This window comes from Triticum dicoccoides, chromosome 1B, assembly GCF_002162155.2.
Source record: "Triticum dicoccoides isolate Atlit2015 ecotype Zavitan chromosome 1B, WEW_v2.0, whole genome shotgun sequence".
Taxonomy (NCBI): Eukaryota; Viridiplantae; Streptophyta; class Magnoliopsida; order Poales; family Poaceae; genus Triticum; species Triticum dicoccoides.
The window spans coordinates 697,946,310-697,969,505 of record NC_041381.1 but is presented as its reverse complement, the minus strand read 5'-3'; the positions used below and the strand labels follow the sequence as shown (position 1 = coordinate 697,969,505).

The 23,196-nt window shown below is 45.1% G+C and overlaps 6 non-coding genes across 6 annotated transcripts; all 6 read left to right on the top strand.

The window, feature by feature from the left end:
- The first annotated feature begins 280 nt into the window (after window positions 1-280).
- On the top strand, window positions 281-357 carry LOC119351621. The gene has a single exon (XR_005170063.1). It is a non-coding gene; the product is annotated as a small nucleolar RNA Z155 (small nucleolar RNA).
- A 914-nt stretch (window positions 358-1,271) lies between these two features.
- On the top strand, window positions 1,272-1,392 carry LOC119351480. Its single transcript, XR_005169970.1, has one exon. It is a non-coding gene; the product is annotated as a small nucleolar RNA SNORD14 (small nucleolar RNA).
- A 597-nt stretch (window positions 1,393-1,989) lies between these two features.
- LOC119351622 lies at window positions 1,990-2,068 on the top strand. Its single transcript, XR_005170064.1, has one exon. It is a non-coding gene; the product is annotated as a small nucleolar RNA Z155 (small nucleolar RNA).
- A 118-nt stretch (window positions 2,069-2,186) lies between these two features.
- On the top strand, window positions 2,187-2,299 carry LOC119351087. The gene has a single exon (XR_005169627.1). It is a non-coding gene; the product is annotated as a small nucleolar RNA snoR100 (small nucleolar RNA).
- A 697-nt stretch (window positions 2,300-2,996) lies between these two features.
- LOC119351535 lies at window positions 2,997-3,084 on the top strand. Its single transcript, XR_005170017.1, has one exon. It is a non-coding gene; the product is annotated as a small nucleolar RNA Z195/SNORD33/SNORD32 family (small nucleolar RNA).
- Window positions 3,085-3,286: 202 nt separating this feature from the next.
- LOC119351545 lies at window positions 3,287-3,381 on the top strand. Its single transcript, XR_005170027.1, has one exon. It is a non-coding gene; the product is annotated as a small nucleolar RNA Z103 (small nucleolar RNA).
- Window positions 3,382-23,196: the final 19,815 nt, after the last annotated feature.

Below are 23,196 nucleotides of genomic sequence, written 5' to 3'. Positions count from 1 at the left end.
TCATAATTAATTTTTACAAAGAGCAAAGAGAACTTTTCCTACAGAGTACCCCGAAGGAGTTCCATACTTCTGTAGAAGAGGGCAAAAAGTTTACAAGAGACCTAGCCGATGATGTTCGCATCATTGTAGGTACACCCACACCACTCAGGAGTCAGGACCCTGACATAATTCATTTGTCTGAGCCTTCCATAATCAGTCAAACTGCTTCTCTGTTTCATAATTTTTTTCTTGATTTACCTTTGTTTTTTCTTGTAACGGAGTGGAAAAACAAGATTTATTGAGTTGATGTGGTGATAATCTTCGACAGAACCATATTTAGTGCTGACCAAATTACAGACTACAATTATCTGATCAGCTCCTGAATCTCGCTCAACCGATCTGTTCTTTCGTTCCGCTGGAACTTCAACTCATGTCTTTCGGTACAGAAGAGTATCAACTAGATTTTTTCACCAGATTCAACTTCTCTGCTTTGTTTTATTGGATCCGTGCACAATAAGCCGATACTCTGGATTTGGCCCACACTGTTTAGTTTTCAGTAATCACCTCGATTAATACTGTCAGTAGTAGTAAAATTCTAAGTAGTCTGTCGGATTTAGTTAACTATCTCTTTGAATCATAATGTTCAACACTTTCCTTGCGTAGATTAGATCAGCCATGGCTCAGATAGTTTGGCCATGGCAGCAATCTCTGTGTGAATGGTCAGTAAGACCACCTACATTTACTCGTTTTGTTGTGCCAATTGAAGGGATGACTTTCTCGTGCTTCCTTTGATACATCAACTCACACAATTGCAACACTGAAGAATTACTCCACATGACACCACAAGTCCAGCTACATTTCTTCTTGTTTTTTTATTTGATTCGATCTAGAACTTTTGAAGGCAATAAATTAGAGTCTCTGGTGCGCTTGTTAATAGCGTAATTCAGTGCTGTACGTTGCCGAAAGGAATCTTTGGGCTAAGATTCTGGCACAAACCATTTTTTGAGATGGCTTGTGCATTCAACTTGACCATACATGTATTAGCGTTGCATTTGATTTGGGTATGGTAGAAGGGATGCCATGAGGTATCTGATTCTTGTTCTTGTTTAATGGCCTTGTTTGTCGTTAGATTGGCAGACAGCGAGAAGGAAACGCTTTGTGCGACACTGACTGCTAATTCGCAGAGCCTTTTTTTTGTGATTAGACTTCTTACTTGACATAAGAATTTTCCTTTGAATTTTTTGCTTGACATAAGTGTTTGGTGTCTGTTGATTTTAAATCAAGGAAAACAATGGCGATGATGATAAAACTAAGGCTTGTTTCTCAAAACATTCGCAGATGCCGCCTAAGAGCTTTCGCACTGCCAGGCTTGAGAGCTAATGCTGCTAATTCCTTCCTTGGATGTCTGAGCCATGCTGGTTTCCCCAGTTTATTCTTGTTTTTGGTTTCTCTTTTATCTTTCTGCTCATTTTAGGACATTTCACCAATTGCTTCACAGAAGATAATTAATACAATGTCCTAGGCCATGTTTACAGGGATAAGAGGCGTGCACAATGCTGCGTGAGAATATATAATTGTAGAACCATGAAATGCCCATATATTTGTGCATCTCTCTTTCCTGTAAACATGGCCTTTGATACTGCCTTAACGGAATTGTGGCCAGCGGTAGGAGAACCGCTCTTCTCCCAACGATTCAGACCATCAGAATTTTAATATGATTATTGAACAGTATGTATCATAATTAATATCTACGAAGAGCAAACGGAACTTATTTTTATTTTTTCGAGAGTACGTCAATGGTATATACCATAGTTTTATAGAAGAGACTTAGCAGATGATGTTCACATTGTAGATACACCCACACCACTAAGACTACTAAGACTACTCTCTCACAAACCCCTGACATAATTCATTGGTCTGAGCCTTCCAAGATCAGTCAAACTGCTTCTCTGTTTCATTTTCTTTTGTTCCTTGTATGCCTTTGTTGTTTCTTTTGTAACGGAGTTGGAGAGTTGATGTGATGATAATCTTCAACCGAAAATCATATTTTTTGTTGACCAAATTACAGACTACAATTAACTTATCATCTGCCGAATCAACTGATGTCTTTCTGTACGTACAGAGTATCTACTTGATTTTTCATTGGCTTCAACTTCTCTGCTTATTTTGTTGGATCTGTACACAACAAGCCGATGCTCTGGATGAGAAGAGGAAGGAAGCATGGTAATGTGCACGGAGATTGACTGAACTCGGTCTGCATGTCTGCTCGCGCTGATGCCTTCGGGCTTTGATCTCGTGGGCCTGGATTTGACCCACACTATTTAGTACTTGCTTACCTGAAAACGTCATTTAGTTTTCAGTTATCACCTCGATCGATACTGTCAGTACTCAGTAGTAGTAAAATTCTAAGTAGTCTATTAAAATTTAGTTAATTAGCTCTTTGAATCGTACTGTTCAACACTTCCCTAACGTAGATTGGATCAGCCATAGTTCAGATAGATTGTGCAGTGACCTGCGCGTATGTGCTTAGTGGTTAATTAGCCAGTTACCACACAGTGGCCACCGCCGTCGCTGCAATCTTTGTGTGCATGGTTAGTAAGACCACCTACATTGCTTTTTTTTGTTGTGCCAATTGAAGGTCTTGAGCAGGTTCGTACGCATCTTGCTCGTGCTGCTGCTTCTTGACCTCGGTTGTGTTCTCTTATCCCCACTCCTCTCCTTTCATGATGTAATTATTCTCCTGTATGAACATCTGTGCACTGTGACTGCTTTTATACCAGGAGCTTTCTGTTACTATACCCCCGTTTACAGCCATTATCAATTGTTTCATTCTTTCTGCTTGATCAGAGGTTCTTGGTGATGATGACCACTGATTAGTTCCTCCTACTCATTCTGAATTTCTAATCAGCATAATGCATTCTGTCACGTCAATTGATATGCGAAAGAACAACTATACAGGATGCACTATTGGTATCTTTTCTTTAAAAAAACTCAAGCTTTTTTTTTCTTATATGACTTGGAGAAGTGATGATATCATATCCATACCAAATTTTCTGTATTCACTGTGATGATCAATTTACATCATGCACTACCATCTGATCTCCCACTGCTATCTTATGTTTTTATATGATTAAAATTTTGAATTTTGATATCCTATGAGATCATGAAAATTGATATCAACTTGAGCATAACTTTGGATTGTGAAATAAAATCAAAAGATATTTTTGGTATAGCCTGAACCTTGTTGCTTTATTTTGTTCTATTTTATCTTTCTGACTTCTATTTGTTTATTCTTTTCGCAAGTTGAATGGATGTGAGGATCCTTTCCCCAAATGATCGACAAAGATTATACTATGCGCAAATGTTATCCCATCAGGATTCCAAGCCAGAAATCTGATCCATCATGTTAACTTTTCTCATTAGACTCCTTTGATGTATTGTTTCCTGGTGAATATTTTGAATGACAGTTAGGATTTCTTTCCACAAATTTTCATGCTCTACTGAAGAATTACTCCAATTGGCACCATAAATCCATTTACACTATGATGATTTCTTCAACTTGGCATCAAACTCTGGATCAGCCGTACTCCATGTACTTGTTTTAGGATTTCTGAAGGCAATTAATTATTGTCTCTGGTGTGCTTCTTAATGGCAGAGTTCAGCATTGTACTTTGTTGAGAGGAATCTTTGGGCTAAAATTTTGGCACAGACCATTCTTCCAGACGGCTTGTGCATTTAACTTGTGCATACATATCTTAGTATTGAATTGAATTTTGTTTGGATATGGTAGAAGGGATGCCATGAGGTATTTGATTCATCGAAAAATGTTCATGAATTAAAAAATGGTAAAATGAGCATTTTTTGATTTTTATGAACATTTTTTGTATTTTGATGAACACAATTTGTTTTTTTGACGAATATTATTTGAATTTTGATGATTTTTTTAGATCAATGAAAGTTTTAATTCGATAAAAAAAATGAATTCAAGAACATTTTTACTTTATTTAAAAAAGTTTAGAATTTCAAAAAGTATTTGCTAATGCAATAAATGTTCACAAATTTCAGAAAATATTCACGAGTTCAAGTTTTTCACAATTTCTTGAAAATGGACATTTTTGAATTTGATGAGCAAAACTTGAATTTTGTATGATATGTTTTGAATTTTGATGAACATTTATGGAATTTCATGAACAAAATTTAAATTCAATGAACATTGTTTTGAATTTGATGATTAAAGTTTCAATTTGAGATTTTGTTTTGATGAGCATTTTTTTTAATATGATGAACATTTTTTAAGAAATAGTGAACACTTGTTTATTTCAATGAAGAAATATTAAATTGCAAAAAGTATTCACATATTTCAAAAAATGTAAACCGATTTGGAAAAATTGATCCCAGATTTCAGAAAAAGTTTTGAATTTGGAAAAAAGAAGAAAAAAAGAGAAAGGAAAAAATATAGGGAAAAAATGAAAAGGAGAAAAAACGAAGGAAACATGAAAAAAATCCGGTTAGGGAAGGCCAACACCGGAAACGGCTAGTTGAAACCTAAGCAGCTATCCGCGCGGCAAATAGGATCTGCCATGGGTATCTGCCCGAAGGTTGTTGAATGTGCTTCATGTATGGGCCTGGGGAGTAACAGGCCTAGTTGATCCTTTCTTGAAAAGTATTTATTGATCTATACACTGTGAGTAGCCGAAATCACTAATTAAAGAGTACTCCTTACGGAGATCATTCCAACTTTCCCAGGTTGTGACAAGTGGCGTGCTGCATGTGCGTCATTTGTAGCAACCTGGGTGTTTTCCCTTTTATCGTAGATTTGTTTATTCAAAACGTTTTATCTCTTAAACCGCGCGTCCAAATCTCAAACCGCTTTTGCCGTTGAATTTCTCATGTCGAGATCTTCAAAACTAGATCCCATGTTGATAGATTTTGACGAACTTTTTTTCATGAAAAAACCAGACGAAAAAACCGATGAAAAAACCGAACCGGGAGCACAGGTGTTTTCCCTTTTCGAAAGAGGCACGCCCGTGCCTCTGACGAAATCACAACCATACCTCTCACGGAGCGCTCGTTAATTAGTTGCTCCCACTCAGAGGCAATCGCTGCCTGGGTTGTGGATTTCATCGGGTCTCTTCTATCCCTTGCGCATAGGGTATGTATGCCGTAAGCTGCTGACTAACGCTTTGGCAAGACAAAGTTCAAATGTCTTCCGTCAGGAGGGAGCAAAGATACAGAACAAGTTCAGTTTCAGATTAGAATTTCATGCCGTCAGAATGTTAGAACCCAACACCGGTCGCCGGGATCCTCCTTAAGCGGCTCGGATTGGTTTGCAGCCGTTGATATCACTCCATATCTTTACTTTGGTGCTGGAATTCTAAAAAAAATGATTAGTACATTTCTTGATTGTGAAGACTATTACCAGAGGCCAGACAGATCTTGTTCTTCATCTTGCGTTTCATCAGGTCCCTGTGCTAGATGGCATCTTCTACTCTGAAACCAGGTGTGCCTATCACTCTGCAAGAGCTTGAGCCCTCCTCAGAGATGTTCAAGCAAGGGGCATCCATCCGAGTAACAGGAATTATTGCAGCCGCTTCCATCTGAAAACCGCAACTTCTAATTAACTGTGCTAACCTTCTTGGCTTGTGATTCTCCAGCCTCCAGTCATGCGATGTGGACTCCGCGGTTGCCGTCATACGAGATGGCAGCGCGACGCTTAGCATTGACACCCAGCACCTGAGGGAAATTGGTTTCCGCAGCGGCTCTATGTTCCAGTTCATCGGCCAGCACCTGTGGGCAGGAACGTTGATGGCCTTGACCTCAACCTTTACCACCAGTCTCTGATCATCCGGCGGCAGCATGAAGCCAGACTGCTGAGGAGGGCTTGATCCAAAGCTGTGAAGCAGGCTCATGGCCTCATTTCAGTTACTCTGAAGCGTGGAGCGCAGGAGGACATAATCACCTTGACTCGACAATCCTGGGCTTCAATTTTTTAGATGGGTGCAGACCTACAAAGTAGTACTAGTAGCTGTTAACTGAATTTCCTGAGCACAGAGTATTCCTCTATGACCACCTCATTCTCAAGGCTTTTCATGCTCATATTATTTGAGGGTCCATACATCGTTTCACATCGTTTTGTGGGCTGGCATTCCCTTGCAGCAGATGTGTAGCCCTGACAGATTTAGCTGCAGAGTGATATCCTATTTATTGTGAACAATTTGGAGTATTTACTAACTTGAAACAAATAGCACGGTGGTTCTCTGTCTTCGATTTCGTCGTTTTGTGTCATGTCAACTTCTGATCAGCCGCCCTGTATAAAAGAAGAAAAGAGAATAATAAACAAAATGAACTTGACGTGTTATTCCTGTATATGAGATCACCTTTTCTTTATACATTTGTGACAGTACATGGTCTGCAATTTCGAAATTATTGAAGGTGTTCATATTGTGCTGATGTCATCATTTCTTATCTGGCCAAATTAAAATGTGCCACTTGACACATATAAATACTTTGCAATATTATTGAGTTGGTACAAAAAGCCTCAAAGCATTTGAGAGTGTCCTATTTTGGGAAATTGGAAAGGAAAAATAAGTGATGCTGGACCACTATTCTGGTTGCTAGGGTCAATGTGGAATTTCGAATAATGTTGGTATTGTTTTTATAATTGCTTTGGGATTATGTGCAACACTCTGAACATTTTTATTTTACCACTTGAAGAAATACTAATTTGACTTTATTTTAATTTGATTTGGAATTGAATTTTGAATCAGTTCCGAATCAACAATAACCGAGGTGATGTGGCATCATTAGTAGATGGTTACTGTAGCTTAATTCTCCGGGTGTCACACCATCCAAGGGGAATTCTATCCTTGCATGGTTCGCGGACCAGAGCCAGAGAATGCTGACCCTTCTTCTCTGCTATGGTGTCGCGAAGATCATCTCTTTAAGCGCAATTACCAGTTCGCCAAAGACTCAGCTGCGAAGAACAAGAAGGCTCTGGGGCTTGACTTCAACCCTGGTCCCTCCTCACCTCGGGACAATGGCACCCGTGAAGCCAATGAAAACAGGATTGGCCCCTTCTGCAACCTTGCTGGCCTCATCACTCACATTACTGTTCAAGGTGCCAAAGTGGATCATTCTGATGATGATTCTGACACCGACGAAGCTCCAGCTCCTGCTCCAAAGCCTCAGAAGCAAAAGAAGACTAAAGCTTCAAACCCATCTGCTGCACCAAAGGCTTCTCAAGTGAAGCCGTTGACAACTGCCCCTCCTGCTTCAAGCAACGCCTCTGAAGATCTCTCTCGCGTCTCCAAGAAGCGTGAGAAGCCACAGAAGAAACCTGTTCACAGACTCAGTCAAGTACTGAAAAAAGCTGCCGTTCTGAGGAACGAATCTAAAGCCATTGATTTGTCTTCAGATGAAGAATTTGGTGAGGATGCTCTGGAGCAGCTGATCAAGAGCAAGCAAGAGGCGGAGATCTTCAATGATCTGCCCCTCTTTGATGTAAACATTCTGAAGAACTTCATTGATGAGTGGTTTGATAATCAAGATCTCAGCTTTGATGACCTTCAGCTCCCCATTGGCGTTAGCGTTGCTTTCCAAGGCGCCATTGCTCCTGAGCTTGCTCTGGCTCAACGCATAGTTGAACTGAAGCGAAAGATAGACTTTGAGAAGGAACAGTTCAAGAAGCATGTAGCCAAACTGAATGTGGCTGATGTGCAAAAGTTCAAGGTGATGCTTAATGACCTCAACGAGTCGTTTCGGAAGAAACACGAGGAAGCCAAAGGCTCAAGAGAGCGCATGAAAGCACTCGCAGACAAATGAGTTCAGGCTTAGAACAAAGCTGAAAAGCGCAAGGCACTTGGGCGTCCTGGTATTGACCCCAAGATGGCTGCCAAGCAAAAGAAGAAATCTACTGTGGCCCTCACTGAAGCTCCAAGGCGGGAAGAACCTCGCATTGTCTTCCCTGCCAGCATGACAGGCTCGAAGCCTAAGGTCTCCACAATGGCTTCAGAACAGAAGAAAACTAAGGCAGCTGAAGCCGAAGCCAGGAAGCGGAAAACCAAGTGCACCACTGATGAAGCACCACCCCCTAAGAAGAGAAAAACCAAGAAGAGAGACCGGGCTGCTCCTACTGACCCCTTGTTGTTGAACCCCTTGCCTTTGTTCCCCCTCCATCCGACAATCAAGAGCGTCAGTTGATTTTACATGAGCATGCTTCCACAGAGGCTCCTGAAGAACAAGAAGTTCCAGTCGTTGATCCTATCGCGACTGAAGACATTGGTCCCCAAGACAATGTAGAAGATGATGAAGTTCTTCCTCAGATCGAGCACCCATCGGTATCATCGCCTGTTCAAATGAACAGTGAGCTTATCAGTATTGTTCGTCCTTTGACGCCGATCTCACAAGATGCATCGTGGGCTGATCGCCCCCAGCAAACTACCCCACATCAAGACTCACCAAGTACACCCCAACTGTCATCTGTGCCCGTCATCAGCCCCATGTCTAATGATGACAACTACATGGAGACATCACCATCACCAAAGGCGTTGCCCGTATTCCAATGGCTAAGCAAAGGCGTGAAGCCATCTGTCTCCATGACCACCATCACAGAAGAGGGCTCCAACTTGTCAAGTTTAGTGGCACGTCAAGTGTTCTCTGAAGACAATCCTTCTGTGATGGTCCCTGTGTCTGAAGCCAATGCTGCTGAAGACCCTCTGGCTGCATCAGCCGGAGCAACACAAGAAGAAGAGCCTGTCGCTACTCACCCTGCAACTCAAGAAGAAGTTAATGCAGAGAACCAGTCTATGCCAAAACCTCCAGCTATTCAAATGGAGGGTGAGAATCCTGAGGCTGCCACAAATGACATGTTGGGGATCGTAGCAGAAATTCAAAATTTTCTACGCATCACCAAGATCAATCTATGGAGAGACTAGCAACGAGAGAGAGAGGGAGTGCATCTTCATACCCTTGAAGATTGCTAAGCGGAAGCGTTGCAAGAACGCGGATGAGGTAGTCGTACTCGTGGTGATTCAGATCGCGGTCGATTCCGATCTAAGCGCCGAACAACGGCGCCTCCGCATTCAACACACGTACAGCCCGGTGACGTCTCCCATGCCTTGATCCAGCAAGGAGAGAGGGAGAGGTTGGGGAAGACTCCGTCCAGCAGCAGCACGACGGCGCGGTGGTGGTGAAGGAGCGCTGTACTCCAGCAAGGCTTCGCCAAGCACTACGAGAGACGGGGAGGGAGAGAGGTAGGGCTGCGCCTTGGGAGAGAGAGACTCAAGTGTTGGGCAGCCCCAAAACCTCCACTATATATAGGGGGAAGGGAGAGGGGGAGGCGCCCTAGGGTTTCCCCTAGGGGGGGCGGTGGCCAAGGCAGATGGGATCGATCTCCCCTTTGGGCGACTTGGCCCCCAAGCCAAGAGGTGGGAACCCTAGATGGGGCGCCCCAAACCCCCTGGTCACATGGGAATAGGCGAGGGGGGCGCACAGCCCCTTAGTGGGCTGGTTTGCCCCCTCCCCTTGGCCCATGAAGCCCCCCCAACACTTGCCGGGGCTCCCGAAACACCTTTCGGTCATGCTGGTCATCACCCGGTACCTCCAGAACACTTCTGGACTCCAAAGCCCTTCGTCCAATATATCAATCTTCACCTCCGGACCTTTCCAGGACTCCTCGTGACGTCCGGGATCTCATCCGGGACTCCGAACAACATTTGGTAACCGCATATATACCTTCCCTATAACCCTAGCGTCATCGAACCTTAAGTGTGTAGACCCTACGGTTTCGGGAACCATGTAGACATGACCGAGACAACTCTCCGGCCAATAACCAACAGCGGGATCTGGATACCCATGTTGGCTCCCACATGTTCCACGATGATCTCATCGGATGAACCACGATGTCAAGGATTCAATCAATCTCGTATACAATTCCCTTTGTCTACCGGTATAGTACTTGCCCGAGATTCGATCGTCGGTATGCCGATACCTTGTTCAATCTCGTTACCGGCAAGTCTCTTTACTCGTTCCGTAACACATCATCCCGTGATCAACTCCTTGATCTCATTGTGCATATTATGATGATGTCCTACCGAGTGGGCCCAGAGATACCTCTCCGTCACACGGAGTGAATCCCAGTCTCGATTCGTGCCAACCCAACAGACACTTTCGAAGATACCCGTAGTGCACCTTTATAGACACCCAGTTACGTTGTGACGTTTGGTACACCCAAAGCATTCCTACGATATCCGGGAGTTGTACAATCTCATGGTCTAAGGAAAAGATACTTGACATTTATAAAAGCTTTAGCATACAAACTACACGATCTTGTGCTAGGCTTAGGATTGGGTCTTGTCCATCACATCATTCTCCTAATGATGTGATCCCGTTATCAACGACATCCAATGTCCATGGTCAGGAAATCGTAACCATCTATTGATCAACGAGCTAGTCAACTAGAGGCTTACTAGGGACATGGTGTTGTCTATGTATCCACACATGTATCTGAGTTTCCTATCAATACAATTCTAGCATGGATAATAAACAATTATCATAAACAAGGAAATATAATAATAACCATTTTATTATTGCCTCTAGGGCATATTTCCAACAGTCTCCCACTTGCACTAGAGTCAATAATCTAGTTCACATCACTATGTGATTGTAATGAATCGACACCCATGGGGTTTGATCATATCTTGTTTGTGAGAGAGGTTATTAGTCAACGGATCTGAACCTTTCAGATTCGTGTGTGCTTTGCAAATCTCTATGTCATCTCCTAGATGCAGCTACCACGCTCTATTTGGAGCTATTCCAAATAGCTGTTCTACTATACGAATCCGGTTTACTACTCAGAATAATCCGGATTAGTGTCAAAGTTTGCATTGGCGTAACCCTTTACGACGAACTCTTTTACCACCTCCATAATCGAGAAAATTCCTTAGTCCACTAGTTACTAACGATAAGTTTGACCGCTGTCCTGTGATATATTCCTGGATCACTCTTGTACCCCTTGACTGACTCATGCCAAGGCACACTTCAGATGCGGTACACAGCATAGCATACTATAGAGCCTACGTCTGAAGCATAGGGGACGACCTTCGTCCTTTCTCTCTCTTCTGCCGTGGTCATGTCTTGAGTCTTACTCAATATTCACACCTTATAACACAGCCAAGAACTCCTTCTTTGCCGATCTATTTTGAACTCTTTCAAAATCTTGTCACGGTATGTATTTATTTGAAAGTACTATTAAGCATTTTTTGATCTATCCTTATAGATCTTGATGCTCAATGTTCAAGTAGCTTAATCCAGGTTTTCCGTTGAAAAACACTTTTCAAATAACCCTATATGCTTTCCAGAAATTCTACATCATTTTTGATCAACAATATATAAACAACATATACTCATCAGAAATTCTATAGTGCTCCCACTCACTTCTTTGGAAATACAAGTTTCTCATAAACTTTGTATAAACCCAAAATCTTTGATCATCTCATCAAAGCGTATATTCCAACTCTGAGATGCTTACTCCAGTCCTTAGAAGGATTGCTGGAGCTTTGCATACTTGTTAGCATCTTTCAGGATTGACAAAACCTTCTGGTTGTATCACATACAACCTTTCCTCAAGAATATTGTGGAGGAAACAATGTTTTGACATCCTATCTGCAAGATTTCATAAATCATGCAGTAATTGCTAATATAATTCCTACAGACTCTTAGCATCGCTACGAATGAGAAAGTCTCATCGCAGTCAACTCCTTGAACTTGTCGGAAAACATCTTAACGACAAGTCGAGCTTTCTTAATGGTGACACTTACCATCATTGTCCGTCTTCCTTTTAAAATCCATCTGTACTCAACAGCCTTACGACCATCAAGCAGTTCTTCCAAAGTCTACACTTTGTTTTCATACATGGATCCTCTCTCGGATTTTATGGCCTCGAGCCATTTGTCGGAATCCGGGCCCACCATCGCTTCTCCATAGCTCGTAGGTTCATTGTTGTCTAGCAACATGACCTCCAACACAGGATTACGTACCACTCTGAAGTCGTACGCATCCTTGTCAACCTACGAGGTTTGGTAGTGACTTGATCCGAAGTTTCATGATCACTATCATAAGCTTCTACTTCAATTGGTGTAGGTGCCACAGGAACAACTTCCTGTGCCCTGCTACACACTAGTTGAAGTGATGGTTCAACAACCTCATCAAGTCTCCACCATCCTCCCACTCAATTCTTTCAAGAGAAACCTTTCCTCGAGAAAGGACCCGTTTCTAGAAAACAATCTCTTTTGCTTCTGGATCTGAAATAGGAGGTATACACAACTGTTTTGGGTGTCCTATGAAGATGTATTTATCCGCTTTGGGTTTGAGCTTATCAGGATGAAACTTTAAGCGTCGCAGCCCCAAACTTTCAAGAAACGACAGCTTAGGTTTCTCTAAACCATAGTTCATACGGTGTCATCTCAACAGAATTACGTGGTGCCCTATTTAAAGTGAATGCGGTTGTCTCTAATGCCTAACCCATGAATGATAGTGGTAATTTGATAAGAGACATGATGGTATTCACCATATCCAATAGGGTGCAGCTATGATGTTTGGACACACCATCACACTATGGTGTTCCAGGCGGTATTAGTTGTGAAATAATTTCCACAATGTCTTAATTGTGTACCAAACTCGCAACTAAGATATTCATCTCTATGATCATATCATAGACATTTTATCCTCTTGTCACGAAGATCTTCAACTTCACTCTGAAATTACTTGAACCTTTCAATAATTCAGACTTGTGTTTCATCAAGTAAATATACTCAGCATCTACTCAAATCATTTGTGAAGTAAGAACATAATGATATCCATTGCGTGCCTCAGCACTCATTGGACTGCACACATCAAAATGTATTACTTCCAACAAGTTGCTTTCTTGTTCCATCTTACTGAAAACGAGGCTTTTCAGTCATCTTGCCCATGTGGTATGATTTGCATGTCTCAAGTGATTCAAAATCAAGTGAGTCCAAACGATCCATCTGCATGGAGTTTCTCCATGCGTACATACCAATAGACATGGTTCGCATGTCTCAAACTTTTCAAAAAACGAGTGAGTCCAAAGATCCATCAACATGGAGCTTCTTCATGCGTTTTATACCAATATGACTTACAGCAGTGCCACAAGCAGGTGGTACTATCATTACTATCTTATATCTTTTGGCATGAACATGTGTATCACTACGATCCAGATTCAATAAACCATTCATTTTAGGTGCAAGACCATTGAAGGTATTATTCAAATAAACAGAGTAACCATTATTCTTCTTAAATGAATAACCGCATTGCGATAGACATAATCCAATCATGTCTATGCTCAACGCAAACACCAAATAACAATCATTTAGGTTTAACACCAATCTCGATGGTAGAGGGAGCAGGCGATGCTTGATCACATCAACCTTTGGAAACACTTCCAACACACATCGTTATCTCACATTTAGCTAGTCTCCGTTTATTCCATAGCTCTTTTATTTCGAGTTACTAACACTTAGCAACCGAACCGGTATCTTAATACCCTGGTGCTACTAGGAGTACTAGTAAAGTACACATTTAATACAATGTATATCCAATATACTTCTGTCAACCTTGCCAGCCTTCTCATCTATCAAGTATCTAGGGTAGTTCTGCTTCAGTGACTGTTCCCTCATTACAAAAGCACTTAGTCTCGGGTTTGGGTTCAACCCTGGGTTTCTTCACTAGAGCAGCAACTGATTTGCCGTTTCATGAAGTATTCTTTCTTGCCCTTGCCCTTCTTGAAACTAGTGGTTTCACTAACCATCAACAATTGATGCTCCTTCTTGATTTCTACTTTCGCGGCGTCAAACATCGCGAATATTTCAAGGATCATCATATCTATCCCTGATATGTTATAGTTCATCATGAAGCTCTAGCAGCTTGGTGGCAATGACTTTGGAGAAACATCACTATCTCATCTGGAAGATTAACTCCCACTCGATTCAAGTGATTGTTGTACTCAGACAATCTGAGCACAAGCTCAATGATTGAGCTTTTCTCCCTTAGTTTGCAGGCTAAGAAACTCGTTGGAGGTCTTATACCTCTTGACGTGGGCACGAGCCTGAAATCCCAATTTCAGCCCTCGAAACATCTCATATGTTCCGCGACATTTCGAAATCGTCTTCGGTGCCTCAATTCTAAACCGTTTAACATTACTGAACTATCACGTAGTTATCAATACATGTATGTCAGATGTTCGCAACATCCACAGACGACGTTCGAGGTCCAGCACACCGAGCAGTGCATTAAGGACATAAGCCTTCTACGCAGCAATGAGGACAATCCTCAGTTTACGGACCCAGTCCGCATAATTGCTACTATCAACTTTCAACTAAATTTTCTCTAGGAACATATCTAAAACAGTAGAACTAAAGCACGAGCTACGGCATAATTTGCAAAAACCTTTTGACTATGTTCAGGATAATTAAGTTCATCTAATGAACTCCCACTCAGATAGACATCCCTCTAGTCATCTTAAGTGATACATGATCCAAGTCAACTAGGCCGTGTCCGATCATCACGTGAGACGGACTAGTCATCATCGGTGAACATCTTCATGTTGATCGCATCTACTATACGACTCATGTTCGACCTTTCGGTCTCTTGTGTTCCGAGACCATGTTTGTACATGCTAGGCTCGTCAAGTCAACCTAAGTGTTTTGCGTGTGTACATCTGGCTTACACCCGTTGTATGTGAACGTTAGAATCTATCGCACCTGATCATCATGTGGTGCTTCGAAACAACGAACTTTCACAATGGTGCACAGTTAGGGGGAACAATTTCTTGAAATTATTATGAGAGATCATCTTATTTACTACCGTCGTTCTAAGCAAATAAGATGCATAAACATGATAAACATCACATGCAATCAAAAAATGACATGATATGGCCAATATCATTTTGCTCCTTTTGATCTCCATCTTCGGGGCTCCATGATCATCATCGTTACCGGCATGACACCATGATCTCCATCATCGTGTCTCCATGAAGTTGTCTCGCCAACTATTACTTCTACTACTATGGCTAACGGTTTAGCAATAAAGTAAAGTAATTACATGTAGTTGTTCAATGACATGCAGGTCATACAATAAATTAAGACAACTCCTATGGCTCCTGCCGGTTGTCATACTCATCGACATGCAAGTCGTGATTCCTATTACAAGAACATGATCAATCTCATGCATCACATATCATTCATCACATTCTTTTGGCCATATCACATCACAAGCATACCCTGCAAAAACAAGTTAGACGTCCTCTAATTGTTGTTTGCATGTTTTACGTGGCTGCTATGGGTTTCTAGCAAGAACGTTTCTTACCTACGCAAAAGCCACAACATGATATGCCAATTGCTATTTACCCTTCATAAGGACCCTTTTCATCGAATCCGATCCGACTAAAGTGGGCGAGACTGGCACCCGCTAGCCACCTTATGCAACAAGTGCATGTCAGTCAGTGGAACCTGTCTCACGTAAGTGTACGTGTAAGGTCGGTCCGGGCCACTTCATCCCACGATACCGTCAAAACAAGATAGGACTAGTAACGGTAAGCATATTGAACAAAATCAACACCCACAACAACTTGTGTTCTACCCGTGCATAGAATCTACGCAATAGACCTAGCTCATGATGCCACTGTTGGTGATCGTAGCAGAAATTCAAAATTTTCTACGCATCACCAAGATCAATCTATGGAGAGACTAGCAATGAGAGAGAGAGGGAGTGCATCTTCATACCCTTGAAGATCGCTAAGCGGAAGGTTGCAAGAACGCGGATGAGGTAGTCGTACTCGTGGCGATTCAGATCGCGGTCGATTCCGATCTAAGCACCGAACAACGGTGCCTCCGCGTTCAACACACGTGTAGCCCGGTGACGTCTCCCATGCCTTGATCCAGCAAGGAGAGAGGGAGAGATTGGGGAAGACTCCGTCCAGCAGCAACACGACGGCATGGTGGTGGTGGAGGAGCGCGGTACTCCAGCAGGGCTTCACCAAGCACTACGAGAGACGAGGAGGGAGAGAGGTAGGGCTGCGCCTTGGGAGAGAGAGACTCGTGTGTTGGGCAGCCCCAAAACCTCCACTATATATAGGGGGAAGGGAGAGGGGGAGGCGCCCTAGGGGGGGCGGCGGCCAGGGCAGATGAGATCTCCCCTTTGGGTGACTTGCCCCCCAAGCCAGGAGGTGGGAACCCTAGATGGGGCGCCCCAAACCCCCTGGTCACGTGGGAATAGGCGAGGGGGGTGCACAGCCCCTTAGTGGGCTGGTTTGCCCCCTCTCCTTGGCCCATGAAGCCCCCCCAACACTTGCCGAGGCTCCCGAAACACCTTTCAGTCATGCTGGTCATCACCCGGTACCTCCGGAACACTTCCAGACTCCAAAACCCTTCGTCCAATATATCAATCTTCACCTCGGACTATTCCGGGACTCCTCGTGACGTCCGGGATCTCATCCGGGACTCCGAACAACATTCTGTAACTGCGTACATATCTTCCCTATAACCCTAGCATCATCAAACGTTAAGTGTGTAGACCCTACGGGTTCGGGAACCATGCAGACATGACCGAGACAACTCTCCGGCCAATAACCAACAACGGGATCTAGATACCCATTTTGGCTCCCACATGTTCCACGATGATCTCATCGGATGAACCACGATGTCAAGGATTCAATCAATCCCGTATACAATTCCCTTTGTCTACCGGTATAGTACTTGCCCGAGATTCGATCGTCGGTATGCCGATACCTTGTTCAATCTTGTTACCGACAAGTCTTTTTTGCTCGTTCCGTAACACATCATCCCGTGATCAACTCCTTGATCACATTGTGCACATTATGATGATGTCCTACCGAGTGGGCCCAGAGATACCTCTCCATCACACGGAGTGATAAATCCCAGTCTCGATTCGTGCCACCCAACAGACACTTTCGGAGATACCGGTAGTGCACCTTTATAGCCACTTATCAGTGTCAAAACCGGCGGATCTCGGGTAGGGGGTCCCGAACTGTGCGTCTAGGCGGATGGTAACAGGAGACAAGGGACATGATGTTTTTACCCAGGTTCGGGCCCTCTCGATGGAGGTAAAACCCTACCACTGCTTGATTAATATTGATGATATGGGTAGTACAAGAGTAGATCTACCACGAGATCGGAGTGGCTAAACCCTAGAATCTAGCCTATGGTATGATTGTTGTTCGTCCTACGGACTAAAACTCTCCGGTTTATATAGACACCGGAGAGGGCTAGGGTTACACAGAGTCGGTTACAATGGGAGGAGATCTTCATATCGTATCGCCAAGCTTGCCTTCCACGCCAAGGAAAGTCCCATCCGGACACGGGACAGTGTCTTCAATCTTGTATCTTCATAGTCCGGGAGTCTCGCCAAAGGTCTTAGTCCGGCCATCCAGACACCCCCTAATCCAGGACTCCCTCAGTAGCCCCTGAACCAGGCTTCAATGACGACGAGTCCGGTGCGCAAGTTGTCTTCGGCATTGCAAGGCGGGTTCCTCCTCCGAATATTTCATAGAGGATGTTGAACACCAGGGTAGTGTACGGCTCTGAAAAATAAGTTCCACGTTCTACCGTAGAGAGAATAACATTTGTATCAATTGGATCTACTGACGTATGCCGCGGCGTGACATCATGCCACGGCCCGGCTTTTATTCATTTTATTGTTCCACCTCAGCGTGTTTAGCGAGGCAGTTTCCTTGGCACGTCTTGTCAAAGCAAAGATCGTGTCCCCTTATTCCGGGATTCTCATCAATACGGGCGTGGGTAACCCAACCGTGACTTAGGCATGACTCCCTAATTGAAAGCGAGTCTCAAACGGTTACGGGGAGGGCTCTTGGTATTCACCTCCTTTATAAAGGAACCAAGGCCCGACCACCTTGTTCTTAAACCAATCAAATCCGCCCCTCACTTCGAGTTCCAACATGCAAAGCTCTAGTTTTAGGCGCTTCGGACCTTCGAAGATGTCCGGCTCTGACCCTCAAGGCCGGTGGATGCCTTCCTCCATTATGGAAGAAGATGTGCGAAAGTTAAGAGATGCCAGGTATCTAACCGGCGAAATCTCGCATAGACTGCCTACTCAAGGGCAAGCTATTCCCGCCCCCCAGCCTGGTGAAAGCATGGTGTTCGCATCTCATTTGCTTTGGGGACTACTTCCCGATCGATCCCTTTGTGAGGGGGCTTATGTTTTACTATGGGCTGGAGTTCCACGACCTAGCTCCGGAGTCCATCCTCCAGATCTCATCATTCATTGTCATGTGCGAGGCTTTCCTCCATATCACCCCTCACTTCGGATTGTGGCTAAAAACCTTCAAAGTGGAACCGAAAGTGATCGAGGGGCAGCACGCTGAGTGCGGAGGGGCTATAATAAGCAAGATGGACGACGCTCCATGGCCCGAAGGCTCTTTTCAAGAGGATCTCGACTTATGGCAACGGGACTGGTTTTACATCATAGCCCCTAGGGGCACCACATGGGTGGCACCGCCTACTTTTCGCTCAGGTCCCCTACCATGGCTGGCATCATTGGTTAATGAAGGACTTATCTGGGGGGCCGCCAAAAGACGTGCCCTTGCTGCAGGGCCGTACTCGAGGTCTCCTAGAAAGAGATATCAATTTGACCATGGTGGCACAAGTCATGGTGATTCGCCGCACACTGCCCTGCAAACGTCGACCTCTCCGCCTGTGGGAGTTCAATCCTGAGGGACCACGGGTCCTACAACACTTCATGGGAATGACACCCATGGAGATGTACAAAATTGTTCTTCGGATCACAAGCAAGGTGTCCGGATTTGTCCGAGGACGCTGGTCTGAGCTGCAACCGCCCGGATGCTAAAGTAAGTAGCCTCGTATTTGCACATACCATCCATATTTTTATCAAATCTACCCTTTAGCAGAGTTGCCCTTTGAACGGGAGTGGATAGCGAAGGCAAAGCTTATCAGGTGTCCAGCCCCCCTGCCCGGGACCGTGTCGAATCCCATGCTGACCAGGATGCTGGAGGCCGCGCCGTTGGCGGAAGGTGAAGGGGGGAACCAAGGAGCTACCGCCTCCACGAAGGAGGCCGTTAGGAAGGGAAGAATCGAAAATTCTCCCGACCAGTGAAAGAAAAGGACTGCCTCTGAAGACCCGGAGGTGATAACCTCCAAACGAGGAAAGAAATCTTCGTCAGAGGGTTCGGCACCGGAGAACGCTTCAGCCGAATCACCCCCTAAAGGGGACCCACTCTCCCCCGAGGCGTAAGTGAAGGGAGGGGTTCCATAATGAATCACATTCATGTTTTATTCCTAAGGAAAATAACCGAAACATTATCTTGCAGTTCGGATCTCAACCCTTCTCAGCAGAGCTCATCTTCAGGGGATCTTCGTCCAGAGATGATAGAGAGCGAAACGCCTCCCCTTGTTCCACCGTCTTACGAGGATGGCGACCCCGAGGTATCGTCCCGGAGGGCTTTTTCAAGTCCGAACCCTGGGAAAGGTCATCAGACTAGTCCGGCACCCTCTTGCGCGCCGGCGGAGGGGCTGAAGGATCTGCTTAGTTGGGCGTCCATCTCAGAAGAACACCGTATGTTGATGGATATGGTGATTGGAAGGATTTCATCCGCGAAAAGCAGATTGTACGAGGCTGCCAGGAGTTTACTAGCAGGCTTTGAGGTATGTAAAAAGGTGTATCTTTTGGCAAAGCCGCATATTAAATGTGCCCTATATGAGTAGTAACCCCTGAGACTCTATGTGTCGTCACGAGTGACGGCGCACAGAGGATCATAATCCCAGGTATAATGTGCCGCCTATTCCATGAAGGTGGCGAGTCGTTCGGTGGCTAGCCGGACTGATGAATCTGCCAAACTGAAGCGGCAACTTGACGTAGCAGATGCCGACATCGCGCTTGTACATAAGCGGTTAGACGAGGCTCAAGGTATGTTCAAAAGACACCCAACAATAGGGGCTTGATGCTCGGGCCTTATATATGTTTTATGTAGATGGTGCTGCTGCCGTGGTGAACCTTCGGGCGGAACTTGCCCGAGCAAAGGAGCAAACAAGGAAGAGTGATGCGGCTGCCGTTAAAGCGGCTGAAGAGCTAAAAGCCGAACAGGCTGCTCACTGCCAGAGCAAGAAGGAAATGGCCGAGATGGCCATAAAATTGAGGGATGCTACCGACCGCTGTAGATTGCTTGAACAAGAAGATAGGGCGGCTCAGAAGGATCTTGAAAAGATCACTGCCGAAGCCAAGGATACTCGCTCTGCCATGAGAGCGATGAAGGAGGAGCTGCGTCAGGCCGGAGATATCACGGCTGGAAAGCCTTATATGCTGCGGATGAAGTTCGGAGACCCCAAGTATGCTCCATTAGACCGGCAGTGGAGTTCGGACAACGCTTATCTGGATTTGGCCGCAAGTGCGGCGGACGCGACCGAACACTTCCGTACCCGAGGTGACCATGAATTGGAAGAGCTTTTTTGGTCGCAGTACCACAATCCAGAACGCCCACTGTCAGTCTCCGACCGTTTAGCCGCCTGGGCGGAGCTGAACAGATTATCCGGACTCGCCATGAAGTATGTTGCGAGTCGTCTGTGGCCGGAGAAGCCGGAGCCGAAGAGTTATTTTGGCTTGGTGCAGCAATTTCTTGGTTCGGTGCCGCATGCTGATGCAATGAAGAGGTCGGCGTGCATAGAGGGCGCACAGATGGCTCTTGCCCGTGTCAAGACATACTGGGCGGATATCAAGGCCAGTATTGTTGCGTCCCAAGATTCGGACGAAAGCCGAGTACCTGCCAAGCACTATTTTGAGGAAGTTCTTCCTGGCGCTCGTATAATAGATTCGCAGTGCTCGAAGGATGTTGTATTCAAATAGCTTATACTATTTGTAAGATGAATTGTGTTTTTATGAAAAAAGCTTTTTTTATACTTGTGCTTGCAAGAATCATGATGCCTCCTATGCGGCTGTTTAATGTATATATTTGTATATAACCTGAAAGATGGCAGTCGTTGGCTTCAGCCCCCATGCATAGAATGCTGGGGTGTTCGCAAAAAGGCGCCTGTTCACACTTAATCCAACATCTTGGTCCTATAAAGGAGGTGGTGGCGCGGCGAACTAGGCAACCGGACTATAATGCTTTATCACTTTCACTTAGCCATAGGAGTTTGACAGTGGGACTACTGAATAGCCCCTAGGGGCACCGCGCTCGCCCGAATTCGGGGCGCGAGTGTGCCTGACCGGGAAGCGGCCCTTCGTTAATGCGGGGGAATCCTAAAGATTCCGAAAGTCATCGAGTGGTTGACCAGTCTCTCGCTATATCATGACAGTCAGTTTTCGGCTTTCTCTACTGAGGTGCTCACCCGGCCGAACCGGGGCACAATCGTAGTAGTTCTCCTGGTGTCGCGTTAGCCGATATAACGGAACGTAAGGCAGCAAAACACAGGAGCCGGGCAAACCCAACATTTGACCAAAGACATGATTCGGAGCTGATGCATATAGGGCCAAACTCGCGACGCCAAACACTCCCTAAGGTGTTCGGTCTTCATGTAGACGGGCCGAAATAGAGCCCTTGGTAAAAAAGCCCCTAGTGTCCAGGTATGTACAAAAAATTCTGGCGTGGCCACATGCCAAGACGCCAGCCTCCTCCTCGGCTATAGAGAAAACCGGGGGATGTTATCAACAAGAGACAGTAAAAAAGTTTTACGCAGGGTCTTAATCTGAAAAGAATCCTTGGAACGGGTCCCTGCTGTACGTCTGCGCCTGTGTCTCCGTCGTGCCGTATCCTGGACGGGCGTAGCACGATGCTTGTCTGCGAAAGAGAGGAACTTAGTAAAATAGAAGCGTGCGAGAAATCTATATCGAAATAAACAAAATATAGTTGGAGCAAGAGTTGGGCCGTATTGTCTCCGGGCGTGAGCGCACAGAGCCCCTTGCACGAACGTATGCGGTAATTTAAGCATATTGACGCCGGACTCGTCGAGGCGTGTCCGGGATAGTAGGGCTAGATTTGTGGGCGGCTGTCTAGGCAACCGCACCCCTGCCCGTACTTTGGGGGTCAATTTATGTTCCCTTGTAATGAGATGATGCCCTTTGGACCGGGCATTTTAAGTGTAAGGGATGCGTAGTGCGGTATTGCATTAAAGCGGGTGAAAGCTTCACGTCCCAGTAGCGCTTGATAGCGACTTACGAATGGGGCGATGTGGAATGTTAGCTTTTCGCTTCGGAAGTTGTCGGGTGATCCGAACGTGACTTCTAACGTAAGGGAACCCATACTTGGGGTATCCGAACCTGGCGTTACTCCTTGAAAGGAAGTGTTGCCGAGGTGGATTGCGACTGGGTTTACCCCGAGTTTGCGGACTGTGTCCTGATATAACAGGTTCAAGTCGCTGCCGCCGTCCATAAGGGCGTTTCTAAATTGGAGTCCGTTAATGATTGGATTTAAGACCAAGGCAGTCCAGCCTACGTTCTGGTCTCCTCTGGAGTAATCCAGATGATCAAAGGTGATTGGTTGTAACAACCAGTGGGGTTGCTCCTCCGGGGCTGGCTGTACGATGCGTGTCGTTGTAGGTGCCGTTCTATTCTTCCCCTTCGTCACGTGAAGTAGATTTACTGTCTTGACTTCTTGTGGGAACTTCTTTTGTTCTCCGGTGATCTGCTCGTGGGGTGCATTGTCATCTTCGCTTGGTGTGTTGAGCCCCTTGTGTTCGGCGTTGAGCTTGCCGGACTGCTTAAAGACCCAACAATCTCTGTGGGTATGGTTTGCAGGTCTCCCCGGAGTGCTGTGGATTTGACATATTTTGTCCAAAATTTTGTTAAGGTTGGATAGCTCGTCCCTATCGTCTTTGGGGGGCATCTTTTTCTGATTTTGCTGAGAGCTTTTGAATCCGGCGTTTACTGCCGTGCTCATCGGGCTGTTGTCCTTTATCCGGCTTGGTTCTTTGTTACGGCGCGACTCCCCGTTCCCATCTCTGAGTTCGGACATATTCGGGTCGCTGGTGCTGCTTCTTGCCAACCAGCTATCCTCTCCTGCACAGAAGCGGGTCATGAGGCTTGTTAACGCAGCCATTGTTCGCGGCTTTTCTTGGCCAAGGTGTCTGGCGAGCCATTCGTCTCAGATGCTATGTTTGAAAGCTGCTAGGGCCTCTGCGTCCGGACAGTCGACTATCTGATTCTTTTTGATAAGGA